Source organism: Drosophila albomicans, chromosome 3 (genome assembly GCF_009650485.2).
Source record: "Drosophila albomicans strain 15112-1751.03 chromosome 3, ASM965048v2, whole genome shotgun sequence".
NCBI classification, from domain to species: domain Eukaryota; kingdom Metazoa; phylum Arthropoda; class Insecta; order Diptera; family Drosophilidae; genus Drosophila; species Drosophila albomicans.
In genome coordinates, this window is record NC_047629.2 from 24697619 (window position 1) to 24725228 (window position 27610).

Sequence of the window (27610 nt, forward strand, 5' to 3'; positions counted from 1 at the left end):
CTGCAGTTTTGTGATAAGCGTCAATCCACGTGCCACATTAGCCTGCACTTTCCCCATGCTATAGTCTAGTATTTAGCACGACATTGCGTCGCATTTGCTGACTGGCTAATGAGTTGCTAATTAGAATTGTGTGCAGAAAATGTGACTTCAAATGACAATGTATGTTCAGCAATGGTTGCTAATTGCTAAGCTTTACCATTTCCGCCCATAAAGTTGCGAAGCATTCATGGAATACGACCGATAAGAACTCGAATGCTGTTCAAGTAATATTTTTTTCCATGTATTGATGCTTTTGGGCATTTAAATTTAGCCTTAACTGTGTCTCTCATTAGCAGTTGTAACTTGTAACTTTTTTATTTCTTGCAGCATAAGAAGAGGCAATGTATTATTGAATTTTATTAATGAAGAGAGCAGCAAATTTAAGATAGATTAATTATATTATATTCAGTTCTATTTTACTTCTCATATACATTTTTATAATAAAAACTTTTAAAGTTTAATAAGCCGACGAATTTCTGATTAAACATTCTTGAACTCTCTCTCTTAAACTAAAAAAAAAATTTGTGTATACCAAAACTTGATTGGTTGACAATATAGTATATTTTTACTCGATAGTATATTTTGAATATAGCGGTGTACTAAACACCCTTTTTTGATTTAATATTTTTGGTGTCTTTATTTAGTATATTTTAACGAAAATACGGCATCCAGATGATTTTCAGTATTATAGCTTAATATTAAGCTACCTATTTTTAAAAGTAATAGTGTAATATTAATCTTTAAGGCTTGATATCCGTAGCTGCTAAAGACTCGAGATCTATGAAAATTCCAGGCTTAAAAGTGCTTTCTATAAGCGCATCGGTTGACAATTTCAGCACCTTAATAGAATTGTAATTCAGTTAATGAGACGTTAACCTAATTCTATTTGAACTCAATTTAACTCCGTAACACTTTGCACCCTGAACTCTTGTCCTTTGACTCGCTAAGCAAACACTCGACGGTTAATATAAAATATATGTAAGTTGTGTACCTGTGTAAATGATGGCGATGAAATGCAAATGACAAGTTTTAACGAGCCCAGAGGAGATACTAAAGCATATTAATAGAGTGTATTTAACATATTTCGCAAAAGCCACTTGATTATGTTAAGCTCGGGTAATGCTTGATATCTGCTCAAGTGATTCAAAGTGGTTCGTTCGTTGGATCATCTGCTGCTTAAGCCATCCCCCCAACCACAACCCGTGAGCAGCCTTGTCTTTCCAACTGTCTCAAGGCAACTTTCACTTGCATTTCAAGCTCATTTGCGATTCTGCAGCTTTGCCTCACCTCCTTTCCCCCGCATTTTCCTGGAAAGGCTTTTCATCATTCGCTTCAATGCCATTTAAAGCTTTTGAGAACAACAAATTTTTGGCTTACAAACAAGCAAAGCAAAAACGGAAAAAAAAATTGTGCAAAAAATTATGAAAATTGTCTGCACCATTGAGCACTGAAGGGGTGGGGAAGAGGGGAGCTTAGACGTTATCCTTTCGCACAGACGTGTAATTAAAATATGCGCAATTAAAATGGAGCAAAAGAAGCGCACAATGCGTCTAATTCGAGTATGAAAAAATGCAGAAACACTTCATAAATGTAAATGTAATTTACATATCACAAAATTCGCTCAGCATATGGGGATTTGCAGGCATATAAATTGAAATTTCATTAAGAAAGTTCTCGCTTTCGCTTATCGCAACGCATGCAAGCAGAGCAAGTGAGAGTGAGAGAGAGAGAGAGCTAGACAGCAGCTCAGTCAGGCGCTGTGTTCTAGCTTGCTCTCGTTCTCACACTCCTGCTCTTATGTCACTTCAAAATTGAAATGTATAATGGCATTCATATGTATGCATGTGTGTGAGTCTGTGCGTGTGCATATGTGTTTGTATGTGTGTGTGTGTGTGTGTGTGTGTGCATAGGCGCACTTGAGCGACTTAATTGTGTCGTGTTAACGTCAAACACATGCAACAAACATGTGCAAACAAATGATGTTTGTCTCTCTCGCTGTATGTGTATGTGTGTACGAGCGAAAAAGAGAGAGAGAGAGAGACAAAACATGTGGGAGCGAGATGTAGGGCGGGTCTCTTTGGCACGTTTGTGTCAGTGCCGTGTTGACAGATTCAACCACCCAACAAAAAACCCGTTACCCGTTACCAGCCCACCTTCCGTTCGTTGCTTCTGCACACTTACACACACACACATACACACTGACATACGTAAACATATATAAAGCCACTCTTTTATTTTATAAAAACACATATACAAACATTCACTCAAGCGGCAAAACATATCCGTACACATCCGTTATGCCGCCAACGACCCCCAAAGAACTCACCATCCTTTCACCATGTATTTTCTTCTTCTGTTTCCTCTCGCAGTTTCCCTGCTCCTCTTCTTCTCTTCTTCTCTTGTTCTCTTCTTCTGCCTGCCAGGCAGCCATTGCCACCTGTCATAAATTTCCATATGCGCGAAAGGTTGAGCGGTTATTTTTACTTAACTGCAGCATACAGGAAATGAAATACACTTTCTTTATACTACACAAACAAACAATGCAGGCTTCTTGATATGCGAATAAAAGAGAAGCAGACATAATGTCACATATACAAATGCAGGCGGCATGTCAAAAGATAACATATGATTTACTTTATAGTTGTGTGGAAATGATGTTCCAAATTAGCTCCGAGAGTATAAGAAAAAAGCTAAGTTAATATTCATGTGATAAATGCATAATTTTAATGTACTTACATAATACATAAAAGCATACAAAATTAGCTAAATTCGTATTAATAGCAAGTTAAATCATAACATTTAATGTTTATACTGTTATATTTTCAGAACACTTACCAAAGATAGGTAAAAATAATATTTACTAAATCACATCACATTCAAATGAAAGGTCTTGATGTGAATTATATTATTATCAACTAGAATGGGTATAAAAAAAATTTAAAATTTATTTTACAATATTTTATTTTGTATCAACCTTGCAAAATATGTATTCTTGATAGATATAGATAACAATCTTTTATTTCAATATTATTCTTAAAATTTCAATAAAATAATATAATTATATAATAACAAATACTTTTTTTTTTTAAATATTTTTTCATTATCATTATATATAATATTTCACATGAATTTCTATTTATGAGTGTTTTATTTACAATCTATCCAAAGATAACAAGTAAATTATTGGATCATATGTACATACATATGACTGTATTCTCCATTATCCCAAGGACTTAAGACAATTAACTGCTCATGCAGATATTGACTGTTAGAAGACTCAAGGCTTTCGCACAATTATCTCAAGTAAAACTAATTAGTTTAGCTGTCGACACAGCGAGAAAGATGCTCTCGTGAAAGAAATCGAAAGTCTGTTAAATGTTTTGTGCCGTTTCATCTTGGCTAACATTTGAGGGCAATCTTCCATTTGGTTAGGGCATGATGCGAACTTTTTGGATGAGTACTACAGCATAAAAGCAGCTGTTCCGTTATGACTGAGGCTGGCGGGTGGAGGTGGGGGGAGAGGAAGAGGAAAGCGGACTGGGCTGTGTTGTGCTGGGCGGCTTATGCATAATAGACATATGTGAATGGCTGGAAAACCCATTTTCATAACTGACTCAACGATTCTGCGTTCACATTTCGATTATGACAATGCTAAAAATATCTGCGAGTTAAATTCAAATGCAATTTTCAATCAGCCAACAAGCGCTCAGTTCGCTGACCATTCCCAGTTTTTCCCATTAATTTTTCTCTTTTCTCGATTTTTTGTTTTGTTTTGAGCTATTGTCTGTGAAAATTGAATTTTCCATTTGGACAATGGTGCTCTCGCTTCTCTCTCTTTAGTCTACTACCAGGTATCTGTGGTACGTTTCATTATTGTCAGCTTGAAAACTGGCCCCCAGCTGATAAGTTTTAAGCCTTCGGTGCTAATCCAATGCTGTGGCTGGGCAATCAATTTGGTGTTGACGTCTTTTAATGAACATTCTCTTTTTCCTTTTTCTTTTTACATTGCATTGCATTGCCGCCTGTTGCCTGTGTGTACATGCCAGTTGGTTAATCACAATGTCCAAGCAATCCATGTGTGTGTGTGTGTGAAGCGCATTTGAAAAGTGAAAGGAGTAGGCAACAAACGATACCAATACCAAGTGTGCCAATGTACCCCCCTTTGGGTGGACGGTGGGCTGAGTGGCCAGTTGACAGTTTCATTAGTTGGTTTACATGTCCTGCCGTTGTGCCAGGAGGTGCCAGTTTCTGTTGCCTGTTTGTTTGCATTGTATTGCCATGTTGTGCAGGATATTGGCTGGCCTGTCCTCTGCTTGCCTTGCTTGCTGCGTTGTGGCAAATGCTACACACAATCACACCCCTTTTACCATGCCTGCCTGCCTCGTTGTCGTCTTGTGGCATACACCGGAAGTCGACTGATAAGTTTATGTTGACATGTTACCACACACTCGCTTTGTGTGTATGTGTGTTTGAAAGCTGAAAGCTTTCATAAGTTGATTTAAATCTTTACTTTTGACAATTTTCATTTGACATCATCGTTGGTTACTCTCTGCTTCCGCTGCAGTTCAATCAGCGATTACTCCAAAATTACTTTAGAATTTTAACAAACTGAACTGAATACGCAACTCAACAGACAGCTCAAATAAATTACTAACTATAGTGTGACAATTTGTGCTTTGCTATTAACATTTATATAGTTTGCTTTGCTTAATTCAAAGAAAATTAGTTTAAAGTTTATTTAGTTGTATTTGAATGAGCATAAAACACTTTAATCGGATTTAAAGCTTAAATTGTTTTAAGTTTCAAAATAAAATATGTGAATTCCAGGAAAAACAACAACAGCTTCTTTGCAAACGAATTAGAACTAAAACAAAGCAATTTCTTGCTGCCCCAAAAAGTATGCAATAGAAATTGAAATGAAATCCAAAGACAATAAAATGTAATTAAACCCATTATGGTAAAGCACGTACACACATTTAGTTTTGCATTTTCTTCGACAATTTTACGTAACATAGACACGTAATTAAAAACCAAAACAAAACAGAAAAGAACGTACAAAACAATTTCTATAGAAATTGCTCAATGTTGTGTTGGGCGGCGTCAACAACAAGTTTTTTGAGCTGCATTCTCCAATCATAACCCTTTTCAAATTGGAAAACCATTTAAATCCTGCGTCAATTCAAATCACCTTACAGAATCAAACACGTATACGCCTTTTAAGCAAGCTACCAGCCTCCTACACACATGGCCAAATCCAACAAAAAAATAAACAGAATGAAAAACTCAAACAAACATTTGCTTTTCGTTTTGTGCTGTTGACCCATAAAAACAATAGAAGCAGCAGCAGCAGCAGTGGAAGCATCCAATGACCAGTCATAGAACTGACCAGCTCGATGTGCGTGGGGCAGCAGCAGATCCAAATGCAAAATTGAACAAACTGTCAGTTGCAAAGGCAGATCACGAGGACTCCGACTCCGTACACCACCGCATAGCACCACTCACTACACAGCATAACATAACACAACACAACACAAGCACAACACAACACAACAGAATCACAAGCACGAGCACAAGCACATCACACTACACGTCACCGGCAAGCAAATGTTTTGCTCTCAAGCTTTTCCCTTGATATTGCCTACAACCTGGCCTAGCATATGATGTGCACCGAAAAAAAAGCAGAAGAAGTGTAATCAAATACGTGTTATGTGAAATTTTCTTTTAACGGAAATTTATTCACATTTCTTGATCGATATCCTGAGGTGAGCGAAATACAGACATTTTTCATAGAGAGTTTAAAAAACCTTTGTTTAAAAATTATATATTTAAATCGAATCTGTCTTGTGTAGTCAATTATTGAATTGTTCCCAAACAAAATTTAACTTTTATGTTGTATTAGTTTTTATGTAAGTGATGTAAAATGCCTTGGTTAATATGAAGGAGAAGCCACTGAAGTTTACTGATTTTTTCCAGAACTTTTATTGCTAATAAATCTTCATGGTTTTGACATTAGCTTATATACCTTTGGCTCTCTGGAAAGGATAATAAGTGAAATGTACTTAGTTTATTGAAAATATTCAAGTCTGTCAAAAATAATCCAAAAATAATATTTTCGTCTTATTTTATAAAAATATATAACTATCAAACATTTAAATAAAAAAAAGCTGTGATAACGATATACAAAAGAAGTTCATGAAATATATTTTTGACAAAATCCAACAAAACAACAATAGAGGCAACAAATGTTGAGGTCTTCTTAGGGTCTTCTTTTTGATATTCTATGATATTTTATCAAATTTAAAAATTGTATCTACGATTTCTCAACTTAGAGCCATAATTCTTAAAATATCCTATGTAAGGTGTACATTTATTTTATATGTATTTTGAATTAAACTCTTGTTTCTTAACTACAAAATATACTTTGACTGATTATTCTTGAAATATGTATGTATATTAGTGAATAAATAAATATATTTTTTCGTCACTAAGATGTAAATGAAACAAGTAAGAAAGTTACAGTCGAGTGTGCTCGACTGTGAGATACCCGCTACCCATTTTTAATAAGGGCAAAATATTGCGGTATTATTTTTAAAATATACCGAAAATATTAAAAATACTAAAAATATACCAAATGGTATGTTTGGTATACCGATACAGCACACCATTCAAAATATACCATAGACGGCACAATGTACCAGATTGTCGGCCAAAGCAACTAAGACCCCTTGTAAGTAGGCGTTTTTGCCCATACAAAAGTATTTCTTTAATAAATTAAATTTTCAGGAATCATAACTACTATAGTAATTATAGTATATACCAAAATTCGCAACTTTAGCTTCAAAATTACGCTTGTTATACGATTTTTTTGATTTGCGGGGCGGAAGTGGGCGTGGTAAAAATTTGAAACAAACTTGATCTGCGTGCAAACATAACAAATGCTGTCGAAAAAAATTTATAGCTTTATCTCTTATAGTCTCTGAGATCTAGGTGTTCATACGGACAGACGGACAGACGGACGGACGGACAGACGGACATGGCTATATCGTCTCGGCTGTTGACGCTGATCAAGAATATATATACTTTATAGGGTCGGAGATGCCTCCTTCTACCTGTTACATACATTTCCTGCCGGCACAAAGTTATAATACCCTTCTACCCTATGGGTAGCGGGTATAAAAACAGTACTCTCATAATATCATTAATTAAAGCAAGGTTTTTCACAAAACTGTCTTGATAATTTCACTACCTCTCACTTCCTTTTTCCTCGTTTCTCTCAGTGTACGCATAGGCTCTCAAACTGCTGTCGCTGTGTTGCTGGTGCTTCGGCTGTTGGTGTTGTTGTTGTTGTCGCAGTTGTTGTAGCAACTTTGTTAGCCAACACGCTGAAAGAGGCATGAGGACACGTCGCATGCTGCTGCATGATAATAGCCCATTGGACGTGGCTGTTGGCCGTCGACTCCTGGACATCATGGAGTTTTTGGCATATGTGTGTGAGTGTGTGTGACAGAGTGTGTGTGTGAGTGTGCGAGTTTGTTTGTGCCTATAAAAGTGAACGGAAGTTAATACGTTTACCTGCCTTTTTTGCTATACTTCTCACGCAGGTGGCGCCACCTACATTGTTATGTATACGTTGCTGTTGTTGTTGTTGCAATTGTTGTTCCTTTTGCTGTTGTTGTTGTTGTTGTGCAAACAGGGCAAATTGAATTGCGTTAATACGCTTATGGCATTTACTCGGGCTGGGCTCATGGCAGCAATAAATGGCCAAAATAAAAATGCATATGAAAATCTATAATAAAAATAGCCAACAAATTGAGTTTAAGTGCACAATACAAACACAAACACACACACATACACACACACTGATACACAGATATAAACACACACTCTTGAACATTCAGGTCAGCTGTGGTTTGGGACTTATAAATATGGCATAACAGTTATGTTTGCCTAAATGTAATTGTTAGATAGCCATAGGTTTAGCTCAGTTTTAGGTACTGAGCACTTACACCTAATGGAGTTACATAAACATAGACGACTTTATTTATTAAGTGCCAGTTGCGATAATCATTTGCTTTAGCTAAACGTTGCTGGTAACACTTAAAGTTAGTTAACCGTTAGTGTTCTCGGTTAAGGGTTGAGATTAAGTCGAGTGTGTATTTTGGAATAATTGTGGGAATGCTTCAAATTGATTGTTTATCATTTACTGCATATATTTGTCAATGAATATATTATTGTTGTATGTGAAACAAGTAAGAAAGCTACAAAAAATATGAAATTAAGGTTGTGAGATACCTGCTACCCAATTTTAATGTAAGCAAAACAGTGCAGTCAGTGCATATCAAAGGTATAGAACTACATTCAGAATATACCATAGAGAATAAAATATACCAGATTTTCAGTTAAAAAATCTAATACCTGTAGGAAGTAGTAGTTTTTTCTCATACTAAAGTATTTCTTAAATAACTTCTAAAATTTGTATCTGATCAAATTTTCAGGAATCATAAAGATTATAATTATTATTATTGCTTCAAAATTACAATCTTGATCAGCGTATAAAAATAACAAGTGCTGCCTGAAAAAAATTATATCTCTATCTCTTATAGTCTCTGAGATCTGGGTGATCATATGTACGGACAGACAGCCAGAACAAATACTTTATTTCAATATAAATGTTTTACAATTTAATTTATTTATACAATTTCTTAATGACTGACTATTTATTTGAACTTAAGCTTCTCTGCCTGTCACAATTGAATACATTTATATATTGAACAATTTATTTATGCATGTTATACATATATTTCTTATAATATTCACTTAAATATAGTACAACTAAAATATCTCTAAAATACGCAGAAAGTTCATAAATTCAATAGAAATTCTATAACGTAATTGTTAATCTGTAAAAATTGTATTGTGCTTGCCTTTGACATTTCTTACTCCTTCACAAGGCAGCTTGAGTCTTAGTTTCTCTCTCTCCCATGTACTAGTCTGATTTTATTCAATATTTCTTGGAATTCTTTTTGACATTATTTTGTTTTGTTGCTGTTGCTTTTGCTATTGCTGTTCGCTTAATGCCTGATACTTGCGTTGTCTAAGCCAAATGAATCCCTTGTTCGGAGTCCTTGTCGCTGTCGTTCTCGCGTTGTCCTGGCAAAATTGCATTATTATGTATTAGCTGGTAGCTGGTTGCCTTTTGATGGTGGCTGACTCCAGTAGCAAGTAGCAAGTAGCAAGCAGCAAAAGGCGAGTGGTAAGTGGCAAGTGCCACCTGCTTGTGTAAGTAGCAACTCCAACTGTCAATGTTACTTTTCTTTTTGCTTTTCGTTGCGCTTTTGAACATTTCTTAATACACTAAAAGCTAACGTCATAGTTCAAAGTCGTCGGCACTTAGTCAACGGGCCAAATGCAATCGCCTTTAGTTGCACATTTTAGCGCAACGTTCTCTTACATTTATTTCGCTTTAGTTTTTGGATTTTTTCTTTCGTTTCGTTTTTATAATATTTTCACTTTGATTCAATTTCTTAATACCTTTAAGTTAACATCCGCTTACCGGTTGCCTTCAGCGTTTCGCTTCCGTTTTTGGCGCTGCAGCTTTCTGAGTCTTCCGTTGCGAGTGCTCAGTTTTTGCCGGCACTAGCATTATCCCAGCAATCAGCGTAACTGTAAATCACACACACACACACCTACACCTACACTCGTATACAAATACATATTAAAATAGTAGTTGACATACAGAAAGAGATACAGATAGAAACAGAGACGGAGACAGACAGAGAGGGACTCTTAGAATGGCGTAGGAAATGATGCTGTGATGGCTGCCAAGTCCCGTATGCTTTTGTATTATGAATGGAACTATAACACGCAAGCAAACATCGCACACGCAGTCATCATAGACAACAGGACAGACGGGACAAACGGGACAGCAGGCAGGACAGTTGTAGCAACAGGAGGACATTTTTCTAAACTCAACTCGACTCGCAGTCGAGTTGACTCAACAGGACTCACGCTACAAGTTTCCATACCCGCTATTAATAAGGTGAAAGGGTAGTATAAATTTCTGGCAATATGAAATATTTGCAGCAGGCATCTGCGACTACTTTCGGTAAAGAATCTTTAATATTTTTTATTCTATTGTATATTATGAATGTTTGGTATGTCTTCGCATTTTTAGCGGAATGGTATATTAAGAATATAGGATAATATCGATAGATATAGTATTCGGTATATTTTAGTATTTCAGCAGTATGACAGTCAAATATATTTTGAATTAAATGGTATTTTTGACAATAGTAGCATTTCGATATACCAAATATAGCCTTCGGTATATTTTTAAATATTTTTGGTAGTACATTGATATACCACATAAAGATTTGGGTATATTTTAGTAGTTTAGCTGTATACAGTTTATACCAGACTGTGCATTATATGATGTATTTTGAATGTAGCAGTATAACGTTATACCAAATAAAACTTTCGCAATATTTTAGTATTTTTTTAAATGACAAATTTGAACGATATCACCGATTTTTTTTCTTTGCGTTTGTTTAAAATGTGTAGCTAGTATCGCACAGTCGAGTACACTCCACAGTAGTTTTCTTTCTTGTTTTTTGGTGTCTCGTGGCCGGACGGGGGCGCAACGTTCGCTTCGTCGCCAAGCTGACGGATATTCCGGTGCTTGTGTCAAACGCTTGTCATTTTATTTACTATCCACACATGAACACACGTGCACACATACACACACACATACACTCGCACACACACACAGAGGATCTAACGTCCTGTTTCGCATTTTATCGGCTTAAAATGCGAAAATTGCAAATAAATGCCAAGAGTTTTTCTCGAGTTTCACTCGCAACGCTGTTGCTATTGCTACTAAATTATTTACTTTGCTGCCGTTGTTTTTTGTTTGCCTTTTATTTACCGTTAAACGTTCGAGCGATGTGTGCATGTGTATGCGTGTGAGTGTGTGTGTGTCGTATCTTGTATCTGTGAAATACTTTCGATCGTTACGTGCCATTAGTCAGTTGGGTGTAAAATGCACATGACTTTAACCAGATTCCCCGATTGTTGCAATGTTCTTTTCCATTCATGTGCATTTCAAGTGCTGTTCAAACACACACACACCCTCACAGATACACACACAGACTCACTCGCAAAGTATCCGTCAGATTGTTAGATTGGATTCAGCTAACTGGGTAAATGGTAACTGGAAACTGTTTAGCAACTGTGCGCAACAACTGGCAGCAATTTTTGCTCAAATGATTACATTTTTCATTTCAATGCTATAGATTAGCGAGTGTGTGAAAGAAACAGATAAATACCCAGAGAATGAGAGAGAGATAGAAAGTAAACTAAATAGAGACAGTTAGAGCGCTTTTATGAGATTGCTTTGGCATACTTGTTCATTGTACATACTTGAGTTTGTTTAATTTGAAGCTACTTAACTTGATGTAGGCCTTTCTGCTATTGCTGCCAATGTTTTCCCAAAATACACACAGAATTCAATTAGTACTAGATGTGATTGACACATATGTAAATGTGCAAAACTAATTTGATTTGCTTAACATATAAAGGGAATAAGGTTACTATCGTTATATTATTTAGCACAGAAATAATTTACGTATAATTGGATCAATAAATTTAACGAATTCAATTAAATATTGAACAAATTATTTCTATTTCCTCATTTCTGTATTTAAATAAAGGATTTTAAGAAAGCATTCGGCAAAAGCGTTTGAAATCAATTCATATAAATTAAGCTAATAACAAATTTACCATTTTTATACCCGCTACCCATAGGGTAGGAGGGTATTATAACTTTGTGCCGGCAGGAAATGTTACATACATTTAGAAGGAGGCATCTCCGACCCTATAAAGTATATATATTCTTGATCAGCGTCAACAGCCGAGACGATATAGCCATGTCCGTCTGTCCGTCCGTCCGTATGAAACACTGGATCTCAGAGACTATAAGAGATAGAGCTATAATTTTTTTCGACAGCATTTGTTATGTTTGCACGCAGATCAAGTTTGTTTCAAATTTTTGCCACGCCCCTTTCCGCCCCCGCAAATCAAAAAAATCGAATAACAAGCCTAATTTAAAAGCTAGAGTTGCGAATTTTGGTATATACAATAATAACTATAGTATTTATAATTCCTAAAAATTTGGTTGCGATCAGATAAAATTGTGGATGTTATTAAAGAAATAGTTTTGTATAGGCAAAAACGCCTACTTACTAGGGGTCTTAGTTGCTTTGGCTGACAATCTGGTATATTGTGCCGTCTATGGTATATTATGAATGCGGTACTATATCGATATACCAAATATACCAATTGGTATATTTTTAGTATTTTTGTAGTATATTCGGTATATTTTGAGAAAAATACCGCAAAATCTATTTCTTTTATTCAAAATGGGTAGCGGGTAGCGGGTAGCTTTCTTACTTGTTTTTAATTAGTCTTATTTTTAATTAAGCAAAATACTTTTCTAAGTAGCTTTTAAATGCCCTACATTTTTTAGTTAAATTTATTTTTTTATTTTTTACAAAATTTGGCTTCGAAAATCAATTTACAATTTAAGCAATTTAAATTGAATAACATATTTTTATAACGTGTAAAATGTTGCGGAATTATTCGCTCTGCTTGAAATTCTTTCTAACCTTTTACCGCAAGTACCACAAACTTATTTCAATTTGAACATTTGAAATATCAGCAAACTCAGTCTTAAAGATGTTGTTAAAAATGACTCAATTGCTGGAAATCCATAGAGGCTTAAGCCTACCTGTTCAAACTATAAATAAACGGCCGGAAATGTGCCCAAAAACAATTTGGCAATTTTCCACTTTTTATGCAATTAATCAAAAGCAAACAAAACCCCTAAAATCAGCAGCCCTCGTCTCCGGCTTTTGAATCCGACGCAAAGCTCATGAATATTTCTAGATGTGTGTGTTGTGTGTGTTGTGTGTCTGAGTGTGTGTGTTGGTGTGAGAGCATCAGGTTTATAGATATGGCAAATCGTCTATCAAGCTGTGGCTATGGTTGGTCTCTGTTGGATAGAAACTCAAAAGCAAATTCAATTAACCCTACGGACCGTAGAGAGCGTAATCAAATACACTCAACCAATACAAATAAATGTAGACGATGGCGATGGCGATGGCGATAGACGATGGACGATGGACCGAGCTGTATTCGAACTAAACCGAAACTAAGCCGGACTCTACGGCATAGACAACGGAGCACGAGGCACGCGCCACTTTCAAATCAGACACGAGGGGGAGAGGAGAGGAGTGGAGAGAAGAGGAGTGGAGAGTTCTTGGCGTTGGAACCGCAACGACACAAAGTAACTAATTATCTCGCCTTATCCCCCCCTCCGCTTGAAGCTTGTGTTTACCCAAGTCTAGAGAGCTATCTCTCTTTCTCTGTCTCTGCACTCAACGAAGCGAAATTTTTAATATGTGCGCTGAGAGTTAGTTTTGGAATGGATTGTGGACAAAGAGACAGACGGACAGACAGACAGTCAGACGGAGAGGACAACAACACACGTGGCGACCCAAACAACAAGAAATTGAATGCAAACTCGTTGTTCACGTTTGAATGGACAATTGGTTGTTGTTGTTGTGTTGTGTGTTGCCCAACTCCTTGAGAGGCGACAAAAACTTCAAATGATATGTGTCAAAGTCTCTGACACATGCTGCTCTCAACCGGTTCGTTATCACACTCGAAAAAAGAAAACTCGGCTCGATAAATTGAACCCAAAAATGGGCGCGCGACGCTTTTTGCAGTGGCAAAAATATGAAACATCCTTTGTATGTGTGTGTTGCCAGTTTTCCAGTTGTTTTGTGCTCTCGTCATTCATTGTTTGTTAGTGTGTTAGTGTTAGCCAGTTATGGGGTTGGATTTGTCAGAGTTCACTAGTCCGTGTCTGCTGTCAGTGAGATCTCGCACTTCGCTCATTCATTCGATTAGTGCGCGAGGGAATTTTGCACTCTCGTTTTTCGTTCGCTCTTTTTTTTTCGCCTTGCTGCTCTTGGTGGATTTTGTGTGCTGATGGATGTTTGGGCATGGCTTGCTTCCTTGTTTGTCCTTTTTGCTTTGCTCAGGAAATTGGCATTGGCATTGGCAGCCCAGACGGACGGACGGGTTCCCTATTGCCAATAGACGTTTAATCTCCAGTTATTCGACTGTTACACACAGCCACTCATAAGCCCGGCTAACCATTTGGAGTTGTGTCTGCAAATGTAGATTGCCAACTCCCGATAAAGCACTTACTACTGCAACTATCTGTAATATTATCCAAATAGCGGTTTACTACCCACTTACATTTTATGATATCTAATTTATACTTCAACAACTCCATATTAAATTTTGAAATCGAAAGAAAGTGTTTAAATTAATAATATATACGATTTTCGTTGCAGAATTCATTCAATTCATTGAATGTCCTTTATTAGCTATTTGTGAATAATAAAAATAAGAATAAAAATTCATTTATTGACTGCATTTAGAATTCTAGTTATGTGTAATAATGAGCAAATTGTGTTTTTGTTCAACAATTCAGTATTGAAAATAACTTGATGTCATTTCGAATTTGATAAAAAGCATTTCATCTAATTTGCTTTTACCGAGTATTAAACACTAAAACTAGGAGAATATCTTGAAGTATTTTAAATAAAGAATTATTATTCTTTATATCCGCTATCCATAGGGTAGAAAAGTATGTAACGAAGGCACCTACGACCATATAAGATATATTTCAAGATGGACAGATGGACATGGCCATATCGTCTCGGTTGTTAACGCTGATCAAGAATATATATACTTTACTATAGCCATGTCCATCTTCCGTCTGTCTGTCGAATCGAATAAAAAGCGTAGTTTTGAAGCTACAAACAGTAGTACAAACATTAAAACCTACATTTCATGGTTGCGATCAGATAAAAATTGTATTTACTAGGAGTCTTAGTTGCTTTGGCTGATAATCTGGTATATTTTAGTACTCTTTGGAATATTTTTGGAATGTAGTATTATATCAATATACCAAATATAGTCTTCTGTATATTGAAATATTATTGCAATATACTATTTTAAGAACAATGCCGAGAATAATAAAAGAGAATAATATCGAGCACACTTACGTATGTTTTAAAAATTCAATGATATTTGTAAAAAAATAAAATAAATTAACGTGGAATTAAAATAAATCATTGAACAAGTATTATTGGTATTTATTTATTTGCTGCAATATAATTGCAATGAAGCTCAAATTCAAATTGCATTCTGTCATAAAGAAAAAAACAAATCCCTCTGAATTACAATTTTTTGTATATACTTGGAAAGGGTTAAAATTTAATATATTATATTTCAATAAATAAGTAAATAAAAATAAAGTGCAACTTGTGTAATTTGAATCGAATATTTCGAGCTACTACAAATTTTTAATATTCTCTCACAAAGCAAAAAGTGTATTTTGAATCATTAAATACAAATGTTTCAACAAAATGGTTTATTGATATACGAGGAATATGTTTTGATTGAATTGGTTTTAATTTAATAGAAAAAATGAACAAAGATTTGGTATTATACTTCAAAGAATAAAATACAGATTATAAAAGTTGAATTTATATTTAAAAAATAAATTAAAAATAGCGACAATATATATTTTCGCTTAAGGCAAACTGCTTCATTGATATATTTGTAGTTGCTTAAATTGAATAAAATTGCGAAATCCATTAATTTAACAGCGTTGGCAATAAAATGCTGCTGGACTCTAAAATCTAATTATAGTTCAACTTAAATACAATTTGCACAGAGTTCACCTTTTGCAATTAATTGCATTAAATTCTGCTCTTTGTTTATTTTATAATTCAATTTTCAGATTTTTGGCAATGCACAGTTTTCTAATTGAATTTTGCATTTAGGCAAAATTTAATTGTTTGGCCTTTAGTTTTAATCATTTTACATAGAGTATATGATTGAAATGTTTTAGGTCAACTGAAGTCAAAAGGGCAAACGAAATAAAACTGAGCTGCAGCCAGGATGAACGACAGATGCAAGTGCAACATCGGTGTTGCCATTTCGCTTTTGGCTGTTTGGGTTGCATTACAGAGACGAAAAAGTTTTTAATTTGCTTTTACAGCGTTTTAAACTTTTTTTTTTTGTCGGTTGGCTTTTGCGTCGCAAGTTTGTTTTTATTTGGTTGTTGTTGTTGTGTGTATGGAATACAATTTTGTGGCAAATTAAATACACAAACGAAGCGTGCACGTCCACACGCATTCACACACACACACACACACACTCGCACACACATGGACAGGAAGCTCAGCGTGCGCCGCACAGCATGCAACGAAAATTTGTCTAAAGCTGCGCTCGCTTGCGTGCGTGAAACATTTTAAGCTTAACGGTATAGCTAGTTCTGGATTTAAATACATTTGTATGCGAGCGAGTGTGTCTGTGTGTGTGTGTATGTATGTCAAAAATTGCTGAAGATTATATATGTTTCGGGTATACGCTGCGTATACGTATTTTGTGTTGAATTGTTGCTCTTTTCGCCGGCTCACAGGAAGTAAATGAAATATTTGTTGTTCGCGCAGCTAATAAATGAAATGCTCCGATTTTCGAGTAGATTTTTGTGGTGATTCGCTGTTATATTAAAGCTCAGCTTCGCGGTATACAGAGGGGGAAACTTTTAAATATGCAGACAGTTTCAAAGTTGCAAACAGGCATTTAAATTATTTCATGTCTAAAAAAGTTAATTTTAAAGCATTATTAAAAATGTAATCACGTAATAATGGTTTGGAATTTCGAATTTTTTTATTGCTTTCAATATGGTAAGCAACATGGAAGATTATCTGCAGATTATTACAAACAAATTTATAATTAAAGAAAAAATGCTGCTTTGAAAAAAACAATGATAATTGGCATTTCTTGAAAAAAATTTGTACCAATGAAACTTATTATTTTATTGAAAATCAAATACAATATTATCATAATATTATATTTTGTAATCATATTTACCTATTAAAAAAATCAAATGTCGCAATATCAGAGTTATTGGTATTTAGTATATTTATGGTATTTATTAAACTATTTGTTGAAAAAAGAAAGAAATAGGATATCACAAGAAAATAATTCAAATGTATTAAGTAAATCAAATATTAATAATATTACAAATTATTCCACTATTTGTCCGAATATAAAAGATAGAATATGTTTATCTTACCAATAATGATTAATTTTGAAATTCATTAAAAAAGCCAGATTTTGCTATCTCCGAAATATTGAAATTTAATTGCTAATAAAATATTAAAAATATCGAAACAAAGCTACATTAATTATGGTTAATTTTACAAAATTTAATTTGTATATAAATATTTATAAGATGAACTAAAGTTTTGAACTTTATTAATGTTTAATTTTATAATGAAATTTTACTTATGTTTTTAAAAAGATTCATTGAAATTGAATTCTTGAATACAATTATATTTAAAAAACCTAAATATGTAGATCCTACATTTATAGAAGTGATTAATTAAAATATAATGAATTATTTATAATATTGACGGAATGGAATAATTCACAAAAGTCTAATGATTAAAAGGGAAATTTAATAATAGATAAAATTTCAAAGAATTCTATATTCTATATTTAAAAATCTAGGTTTTCTTTTATTAAACGTTTAATTCCACACAATTACGACAATAAAAATGAATTGTTGAAATAACAACATATTCAAAAAAATTGAAATTTAATTAAGTCCATAACAAGTCTAATGATTTTTGGTTAGAGTGTTAATTAGCTACACAAACTATTTGTCAGTTAAATTATTTTTAAATTGAAAGTAAACTTCTTGGCGCAGCGAACATTGCGAGAATTCTCGCAGGTACGCGTATATGGCTTCTTTTGACATCGAATAACTAGTTGAAAGAGCTGCCTCTGGATGCATGTTGCACTCGTAATCTGCTTGCAACACAACTCTCTATTGTTTCGCAGCTGTTTCGCAGTTGTCTCTGAATGTGTCTCGAGTTCTGAGAACGAACAAATTGCGCGCTATATGACAGACAAAACTTAAGCTTTCAATTTACCTAATTAGCAAATGTTACACAAGTGTGTGAGTGTGTGTGTGTGTGAGTAGTGTTGTTGTTATGTTATGCTATGTTATAGACACATGTTTTGGCATCTGTTGGAAGCCAGAGAATGCCGATGCCGATGCCGAAGGTATTGCGGGCCATTACTTATCACATTATCTGCTTTGTGAGTATGTTCGCAGGCTATTTAAGTTCTGACTGCTTTGCCAAAGTTCTTCGGCATTGTTCAGCACTACTGCGCGAACTTACCCAGCACTACAATCCCCTCTCTTCGTCCCCCTTCCCTCTTTAACCTTAGCTTTGTTCAATTACCCCCAAAAGCCCGCATTTGGCAAAACTTTAATGGATTTTAGTGAAGTTGCTGTCTAAGACAAAGAATTTCTTCTTTAAAGTTGGCCAGCTTATTAGCATGGCTTTTTGGCTTTGACTACTTTTTATCAATATTGCACACACACACACACACGCATACACTTACTTGCTAAGAAGTCTGGTCTTTGGTCATATTTTAAGAGATAGGCAAAACATTAAGCGGATTAGTTTCGTGTGTACGGTGAAATTTTCCTACAATTTTCCCCACTTCTTGCCCCCTCCGCACTCAGACGATGGGCAGCCATTAGTTTTGTGTCGTCCTTTAGTTTACAGCGTGTGTTCTCTATACAGGAGAGAAGAGAATCCTGAGCAACAGGACTACTACTTATTTGGCTTGGGTTTTCTTCGTCTTCGTCTTCCTCTTGAGCTTTGGACTTGGTCTTCGTCTTGGGCTGGGTTCATTCGAGCTAGTTATAAATTGTTGGCTATTAGTTTAATGAACTTGCTGGCTCCTTTGGCTTTTAAGTACTGTTGGGCATTTCACTTGTGCTTGACTGCATTCCTATGCCAACTAACGGTCAAGTGGTTTACAGAATTAGCTCCAAACACACATTGAGGAAGAGCAAATCTTCTACGCACACTATTTAATTGGAATAGTACAAAGCTTAACTGAAAGCCAAATAATAGAAATAATAGAACTTAACCTTTGTTCACCCTGAATTTTAAAGTTTGATGAGGATAAAATACTCCGTTAACTTTGCAAATTTAATGTTAGTTACAATAAATTTATTGTTTTATAATTTACTTTTAAATAATGCTAACAAAGGCATAAACAAATTTTAATTATTCAAAAAGAAACTTTTCTAAAAACGTTAGGTTGATTTTTTTTATAAGTAAACGTAGAAACGTTGAACGTTTAAAAATTAAAACCATTCAAGCGGTTAACTTTTCCATTTTCCAAACGATAAATGAAATTAATGACAGGTAAAATTATGCCTGCGAAAAGTATTCGACTGCAAAGTAACCTGTAAAATAAAATGATCTAGAATTAAACATAAGCAATATTATATATTATATTATTATATTATATTATATTATATTATATTATATTATATTATATTATATTATATTATATTATATTATATTATATTATATTATATTATATTATATTATATTATATTATATTATATTATATTATATTATATTATATTATATTATATTATATTATATTATATTATATTATATTATATTATATTATATTTTTCATGACTTATAAAATACAATACTTCTTCAATTCCTTAACTCAAATTATCGCATTTAAATACTCTCCTGGCAATTTGATAATTTACTTGATTACAGGATATGAGCATCAACAATTCTGCGTGATTACAAAATGTAAATTGATTATTGACATAAGTGAATTGCTTTAGCTAACCAATAAGGTGTGAGTAGCAAAGCAGACACACACAAACACACACAGCCACACGCAATCGTAAATATATCGTTGATATATGTATGTATTTGTACAATATTTAGATATATCGATGTGTCTGCTCAGGCATTAGCATTTTACCACATTTTGTGACAATTAGAGCTCATTCAAAATTCAACACGACCCAATTTTCAAAAAGTGTCCTGTCAAACTGTCCCCTGCGTGGAGAACTTCCCCCTCGTTTGAATCCGTTGAGCTGTGTTCGTCCCAACACCGCCCACCGCCCCCCGCCTCCCGCAGAGCCGCAAAGCTAAAGTGATAACCGCATGCATTTAACTTCGGCATAGATTTGCACACAGCTACACTCCCACGAACACACACACACACACGCAGTCAGATACGAGTGCCAACCAATACATTTACAAGCTTACGTAAAAAAAGCAAATGTTGTTTTTTTTTGTTTGCAAATTTATTTATTACACCCTTTATCTTTGAATTTCAAACGGGTTGTGCCGACTGAATTCACATATTTCACAATTTTAGATGTTATGCAACACTGTGCAGTACTCTTATTACCGAAAACAACAGATCGATAGCGGTTAAAGACAAATGTCATCGACTTGTGAGCGCTATCGATAACATCTGTGTTTACTTTACTTACAGCGTATTTGTTTGGCGAGCAAGTTTTCACTCAATCAGTTTACCAGTTATTTTTTGTATTCACACACAAATACAAACACATAAATATTTGTGTGTGTTAAGTCTATCGCCCACTCTAGCGCACACACACACACGAACACACACTTAAAATGTAATTAAAATTTCATGCGCATGTAAATGCAGATGGAAGTAGAGTGTGAGCGAGAGCTTGGATGTGTGTCTGTGTGTGTGTGTGTGTTACAATCATGATCTTCCCCACGCCCCTTAACCCCATCCTCCCACACTCTCACACACATACAAATGAGATTAATAATAATTTAATTAAACTCGCAAGCTTAATGCACTTCGCTTGTAACTTTGCTCCTCTGAGTGTTTGTGTGTGTGTGTTTTTTTTTTTTGCTCGCCATTTCTTTAAGCGGCGCTGCCAACTTGTTTTTGGCCACTTCCTTGTCTCTCTTAGCACGTGTTCTTCTCCATCCATCTTTCTTTCTTTTTTGGGTTATACGCGTTCATTCAGCTTTTTTGTGCAATGAAAATTTAATTAAGTTTTGCACTTATCACAGAATCCTGTGACAAAAGTTGACCCTTGCCTTTGCCCACGCATTCAATTTGTTTTGCTATTTTTTTCGATGCATTTTTTTATAATAACTGTACTGTGGCTATATCGCTGTCTCGCTCTCGCCTTGGCGCTTTACAGTATAGTGTGCATATTTTTGCGTGTGACATTTAAATTTCCACCACGCCCACACTCAACGCCCATTAAACCCATTGCTGACCAATAATATTTTTCCCACCGATTTTTTTTATGTATGTGGGTTGCTGTTGTTGTTGTTGTTATTGTTACTGCGCCATAAATAAATTTTATTTTTATTCAATTAATTGACTTTTGTGTTTATGTTTGTGCATGTCCTGCAGGACTCCCGACTGTGTGTGTGTGTGTGTGGGTGAGTGTTTGTTCATGGCCAAAAGACACCTGTGAACAGCATTTAGCACTTTGGCAGCATTTTAATCTGATTTATCTCCAACATATGCAATTATTTTCCATTTCCATTTTGAATTCGATTTTATGTTCTCAGCTAGATAAATGCAAACATAAATATTCATATTCTTTGTTTGTATTTGTTTTTGGTTTTCAATGCATATTGATTTAAAAGTGCAAAAATATATCAACTTGCAGCTACCACATCAATTTCAACATTTATTTTTGTCATCCTTGCAATAATTATAATAAATGCTTAATTCTTTTCTTGATTACAGGGTATAAAGTCATTTGATAGCTAAATGGTTATTGGACATTTCAATGTTTAACCGACCATAATTCACATTTCATTTGCAATTTTCAAATGTAATTTGGCTTAGGACAAATTAAAAATATTCCAACTTTGCATCAAATTCGACCGCAATAAATGAAGCAGACAGAAAAAATTTGAACTATAAACTCTTTATACTTTTACTTTAATTTATTCATTAAATTCTGCATTTTATTTAAAATTTTTACCAAAACTTTTCTATGGATGGTCACGTGAAAGGAATTGTGGGATCAAAATAAATGTTGTCTAAAGGCCAAGTGAATTAAAAGAATGCAATAATTAATAATAATGCTGCTGTGTATGAAATTATTTATAATGAACTAAAATAGTTTTGTGTCGAGACAAAGCGTCGTTGTTGTCGTTATTGTTGTGGTCATCATCATTGTTATTGTTGTTGTTATTATTATTATTATGCATATTAATTACGTAATTTAATTTGAATGCTATTATGATTCTTAGATGGGGACAAATGTCTGCGGCTTGTTATTATTGTTGTTGTTGTAGGCATTGTTATGCCTCTTGTTTATTGAAAATTATATTTTAATCCTTCACAGTAATTTGCATTTGTAAATGAATGTGTTGCAGCAATCGGTAGCAAACGTGGCAGGAGCATTTGTAGGCAGATTATTCCGTATATGTATTTCAACATTTGCATTAATATTTAATGCGCAGCGATTAAAGACATCGTTTTGCAGTTGATTTAAAAATCTTCAAATTTGCGCATTTCGAATGCAACGTAACTTGGCAGCACTGTTTTTGCATGGCACTCATACACACACACACACAAGCGCACACTCCAACAGTCAGCGTTGCTCAACCCCTCGAGAAAGTGCAAATTGCTCACTCAATTCGTGTGCTCACTCACACGCTGCACTCAACGATGTGTAGCGCTGTGTGCAACAAGTGTAAGCGAGATGGCCATAGTGCGCATTTGAAGTAAAACGACAAAACACTGCACTCAAATGTGCTGCTCTCAGCAATCAAATGTTGCTTAACAGTCAGCTGTTATGCTAGTTTTACAGCTCTGAGTGCAAGTAACATTTAAATGCAGCCCCTAAAGTATGCAATACATGTTAAACTCTGCGCTCTGCGCACTGAACTCACACCGAGCACACGCACAACACACTCAATTTAACAGACTGAGTTTCATGTTAACTAACAGCACTGCGGGTGGCTTACTCTCGCAGAGAGTCCAACACATAGAGGGAGAGAGAGAGAGTGAGAGCGCGAGAGTCGTTTGCTGTTGGTTGTTAGCATGTTTGTTCTTATAAGAAATACTGAGCGCAAAACTGAGTCATTTATAAAATTTTAATGGTGGTGTACGGTTCGTTCAGCTCGCATCGCGTCGCAACATCTCGTTTTGTTGGTCAGTGAAAAATATCAGAAAATCCAGAGAAAATCAAAGAAAGGCCCTCAATATATATAATTATAAATATTATGTATAGCAATTGTTGTCTCGCGGCGTCGTGCATCACACAGTGACAAAATACAAAACAAAAATACAAATTGCAAGCAACAAAATATAAACGAAGCAAATATAGAAAAACAGCGCGTCGCGTCTGAAATTGCAAATTGCAATAAAGTCTGAAACGTGAAGAAGCAGCAGAAGAAGAAGAAGCAGAGCAATAGCAGTGTATAAACAGCAATTGAAAGAAGCGGCAAAACACAAATCACAATATAAAAAAACAACAACAAAACAAAAACATCTACAACTACAATTGAAAAAAAAAACAAAAAAACGTGAGCGTAATTTATTTTTCCCATTTTCGACTGCCCAACAAATTCCTAGTTTTTTTTTTTTTTTGTTAAACGGGCTTTGTTGTCTGCCGCGTGAGTTTTTATTTCTCGCTCTCTTTCTCTCAGTATATTTTACGATGTGCTCCCTCTTGCTCTCAATGTGGTGTGCAAAACTTTACAACGGTTTATTAAGTTTATTGTTTGTCCGTTTGATTAACAACAAATTAAGCATAATTAAACGTTCTGTCTCTGTTTCTCTCTGTGTCTGTCTTTTCATTCTCTTCTTTCGAGCAACCGGCAAAGCCGTCGCGTGTTGCGTTCTATGCGTGTGTGTTGAGTGTGTATGTGAGCCTATGTGTCTGTGCATATGTGTGCGTGGTGTATACAGTTTTTATGCTCTATTTTAAAGCAGGCATTTCCAATTGGACATGTTTTTGGTCACGTTTTCAAAATAACATCAAATTCTCAATGAAACTAAACTAAGGCGTGATTGATTGTTATTTCTGTTTGTGAACAAAATCGAGTGCAGTTGATAGATCAATTATAGAGCAGCAACAGTTGAATGATTTGCATTATTACCAATACAAATGTGTTTTAAACAATTGAATGAATGTTAGAAATACATATGTAGTTGAGAACATGGAATTAATTTAAAAGTATGCTATAAAATAATTCCTCATATACTCTACTTTTATAGATATTGTTTCATTAATTGTTGAAATATTACTTAAATTATAATATAAATACGTATGTATGTATTTTATGTAAATGCCGTCATTGTAATTCTTTTTATTAAACAGTAAAATAATTGTTTAAAACAAATTGATTTCTGAATCTCAACTGTGAAAGAGTATTCGTGGTTTGTTCAAAATTCTTTTTCGTCTCCCCTTTTTCTGAAGTGCAAAAACGCAAAGACAGCATCCACACACATACACAAACAGCACAGTCGCATTTCACAACCCTCCACTCCCCACCCTGTCCCCATTCTACACTCATCTACGCTTCAAATTGATTTTTGTATGGCGGCGGCGGCGTCGCATTATTTTCTTATTTGTGCTTCTCGCGTTTTGCTTTGCCATTGCCTTTGCCAGTGTGCGCTCTTTGTTTTCTTCTTTTTGTTGTTATTTGCCTCCTTTTGTGCCTTGCATTCTTGGAACAGTCGCCGTTTTACGCGCCTTTGGATTTTTGCTTCTTGCTCGTGCTCTCGCTCTCCTCTCTCACTCTCTCTCTGGCGCAAGCCGCTCTCTGCTCTCATTTGCTCAATTCTGTGTGTGTGAGTGTACATGTGCGGCGGCTAGTCTGTTCGACAGTGTTCAACACTGGCGGTTACCAGTTGGGGATTTATGTACATTTTCTAATTGGCGTGGGCAGCAATGCGCACGATATTCTTTTTCTATCTGGTTTTTTTTTTTCCATATTTTTGTTAAGAATCAATTTTTTGGCAGCCCTTTTTTTCCTTAATCACTTCCGCTTGGTAAGGTTGAAGCAAGGCGTTGTCTGAGCTTAATTCTTATCAGAGTGCCAGGCAACAGAAGGAACTCAAACGACAAACTGCAGAAAACTTTTGTGTCACATTTGTGTGTAGTTGTTGCCCTGTCCCTATCCTGCCTCCATTGTACTCCCCCGCCAGTCTATCAAATTCAATTGTGATTACTTTTAAGGCAGCCCCCGCTACCGCTTTCGCCACCATCACCGTTGTTGTCGTCGCTTCGCTGCACTTGAAAAGAGACAGATTTGAATTTGAATTTACGCCCGTGTCTCTCTCATTGCTCTCCCTCTCATTCTCATTCAACTGGCATCTCTTTTTCTCATGAGTTGGTGCGGGACATTTGCACAAAGCTGAAGCTCAGGCGTTGCTTTGTTGCTTAGATTTACTACGTTCGACGTTGCTGTTGTTGTTGCTGTGGTGCTACCTAGTCACTAAAATCATTTACACTTGGCACGCTCACCAAAATTTGGGTTGGTTAAACATCACAAGTGTTGACACAAACACATACACAAACATATGCACAATATATTGTGAATGAATACTGAGACGTACAAAGCTATGCACATATTGACAGTGACTGGGAAACCAGAAATCTTTGCGACTGTGAGATTCTTATTTCTTATTTGTTTTGTTTTAAGAACTCTGTACAGTCAGAAATAACGATACAACTTGAATGCAAAATCTCTAGAAATGGGAAACACACAACAAAAAACTAGTTCCCATGCAGCTCATTCGAAATTCCTCAAGTACAATTATAATCAGACACATGTGCGAGCATATCTTCGTTTTAGAATCTTTCTGTATATCATTATAACATAAAGAAACAATTAATTAAAAAGTCAAATGTATTATATTTAGAAGTGATAGCACAGCAAAAGTTGAGAAAGGTTATTTGCAATTTCTATACAAATTTTAAGCGATTAGAAAATGAAAAGATGGTGGTTTAGCATTTATGCATTAATGGCAAACTATTCAACTTGGCCAATTTTATATTCATGCATATTTTCAAAATGATTGTTCCTAATAATTGTCACCAAACAGTATTCAAGTAATTTAAATTTCAAGTTTTTAGGTAGATTTAATGTCAGAGTCGCACGCGAGAGTGATCAAATATCATGATACTGCTTCCAGGGGCACCCTTTTGAGCTGCTTTAAGTTTTGTGTATGAAGGAGAGCCAGTTATATGAGTTGCTAAGTAGAGACAATAAATTTTATGTTAAACAAACAAAAAACAACGACTTAATCTTGTTTTTAGATTTAATCTATATTTGTGCAAAATGATCTATATGCCTTTATGCATAATGTGGGGGGTACGACATCAATTTAGTAACTTCCAACTTCATTGATGTGTTGAAATTGGTAAACAAGTTGCAAATTGTTTCCGATTCAATTTCAACTGGAAAAAAAGAAAACCTGTATTCAACAACAGCTCTTTTTCACTCAATTACTTGCATGCTTGATTTGTCATGTGTTTAAAGCTTTTATCTATTTGAGCGATGTGCATGATATGCGGTCACTTGTCTTGCCTAGCCTTACCTCACTTGCTTGCTCTGTTTGCTGTGCTGCGGCTGCTGGTGATGATGTTGCTGTTGTTGTTGTTGCTGCTGCTGCTGCTCTTCTTAATACTGCATTCAGTTGCAATTGCTTTGGCGTTTGCTTTATGTTGCATTTTCTACTTTGCTTTGCTCTCTGCACATTTTTCGCACTGTGCCTATTTTGTGCTTTTTTTATGCACACACGTCGCATTGGTTGCTTTTCTTTTTGTCTGGCCTTTCATTTGCACTGTTTATACCCGGTACTCAAAGACAAAAAAGGTATTATAATAAGATGTTGCATCTATCATCATGCATCTTATGTAAATGTTTATTGATCACCATTAATATACATAGGTGATAATATAAGCAGAAGGGTAAACTTTGTAAGATTATTAATTATCAGTTATAATACCAAGATTACTTTAATGAACCTCAATTTTGGAGCCTAGCCTAAAAGTGGGTACGGGTATCTTATAGTCAATTGCAGCTTTCTTGTGTTGTTATTGTTGTTGTGTTAATTTTCTTTGCTATTTTTTCATTTACTTTGCTCTGTCGCTTCGTTCGTTCTGCTGCGTTGAATTTCAACCTGCCAAACGAGCGTAAAACGTATGAGGGGATCTTGCTCTTAGGCCAGAGGAGAGCACCAAAGATAAAGTGAATGAGCGAGAGGGGAGAAGGGAGAAACATGCTTCAGATTGGTAGCTGTACTTTGTTGCATTTTTCTGCTGCAATTTCTAACTGGTTGTGTGCCTGAGCTTAGTCTCGTCTTAGTCTCGCCCGCCAGTTCCCCCTCTTCGCTCTCTCTTCAGACCACCCTCGCCAATTGCTGCTACTGCTTCTTCTACTTTTTCTTCATTTTCTACTCATTGCCGTCGTCGTCGTCGTCGTCTGTAGGCCGTTGACTGCGTCGCCAACGTCAACGTCGCGACGTCGCTGCATTGAGTGGCGTTACTCTTTGTCTGCCTTCCCTCCTCTTCTCTGCTGTCCCCGACCACCCCCTTTTATTGTTGACC

The 27610-nt window shown here is 35.3% G+C and overlaps 1 protein-coding gene across 7 annotated transcripts in view; it reads left to right on the forward strand.

The window, feature by feature from the left end:
* LOC117572344 (poly(rC)-binding protein 3) overlaps positions 1–27610 on the forward strand; it is a 121367-nt gene that overhangs the window by 29061 nt on the left and 64696 nt on the right. For 2 of the 7 annotated variants that reach the window (XM_034255093.2, XM_034255094.2), the window contains exon 1: positions 23131–23576. The exons of 1 other annotated variant lie outside the window; for it this stretch is intronic. The gene's annotated coding sequence lies outside the window, so the exon portion shown is untranslated. Of the gene's footprint in view, positions 1–23130; positions 23577–27610 lie in introns of those variants that run through there. 4 more of the 7 variants (XM_034255095.2, XM_034255096.2, XM_034255098.2 and 1 more) reach the window with 2 other exon arrangements.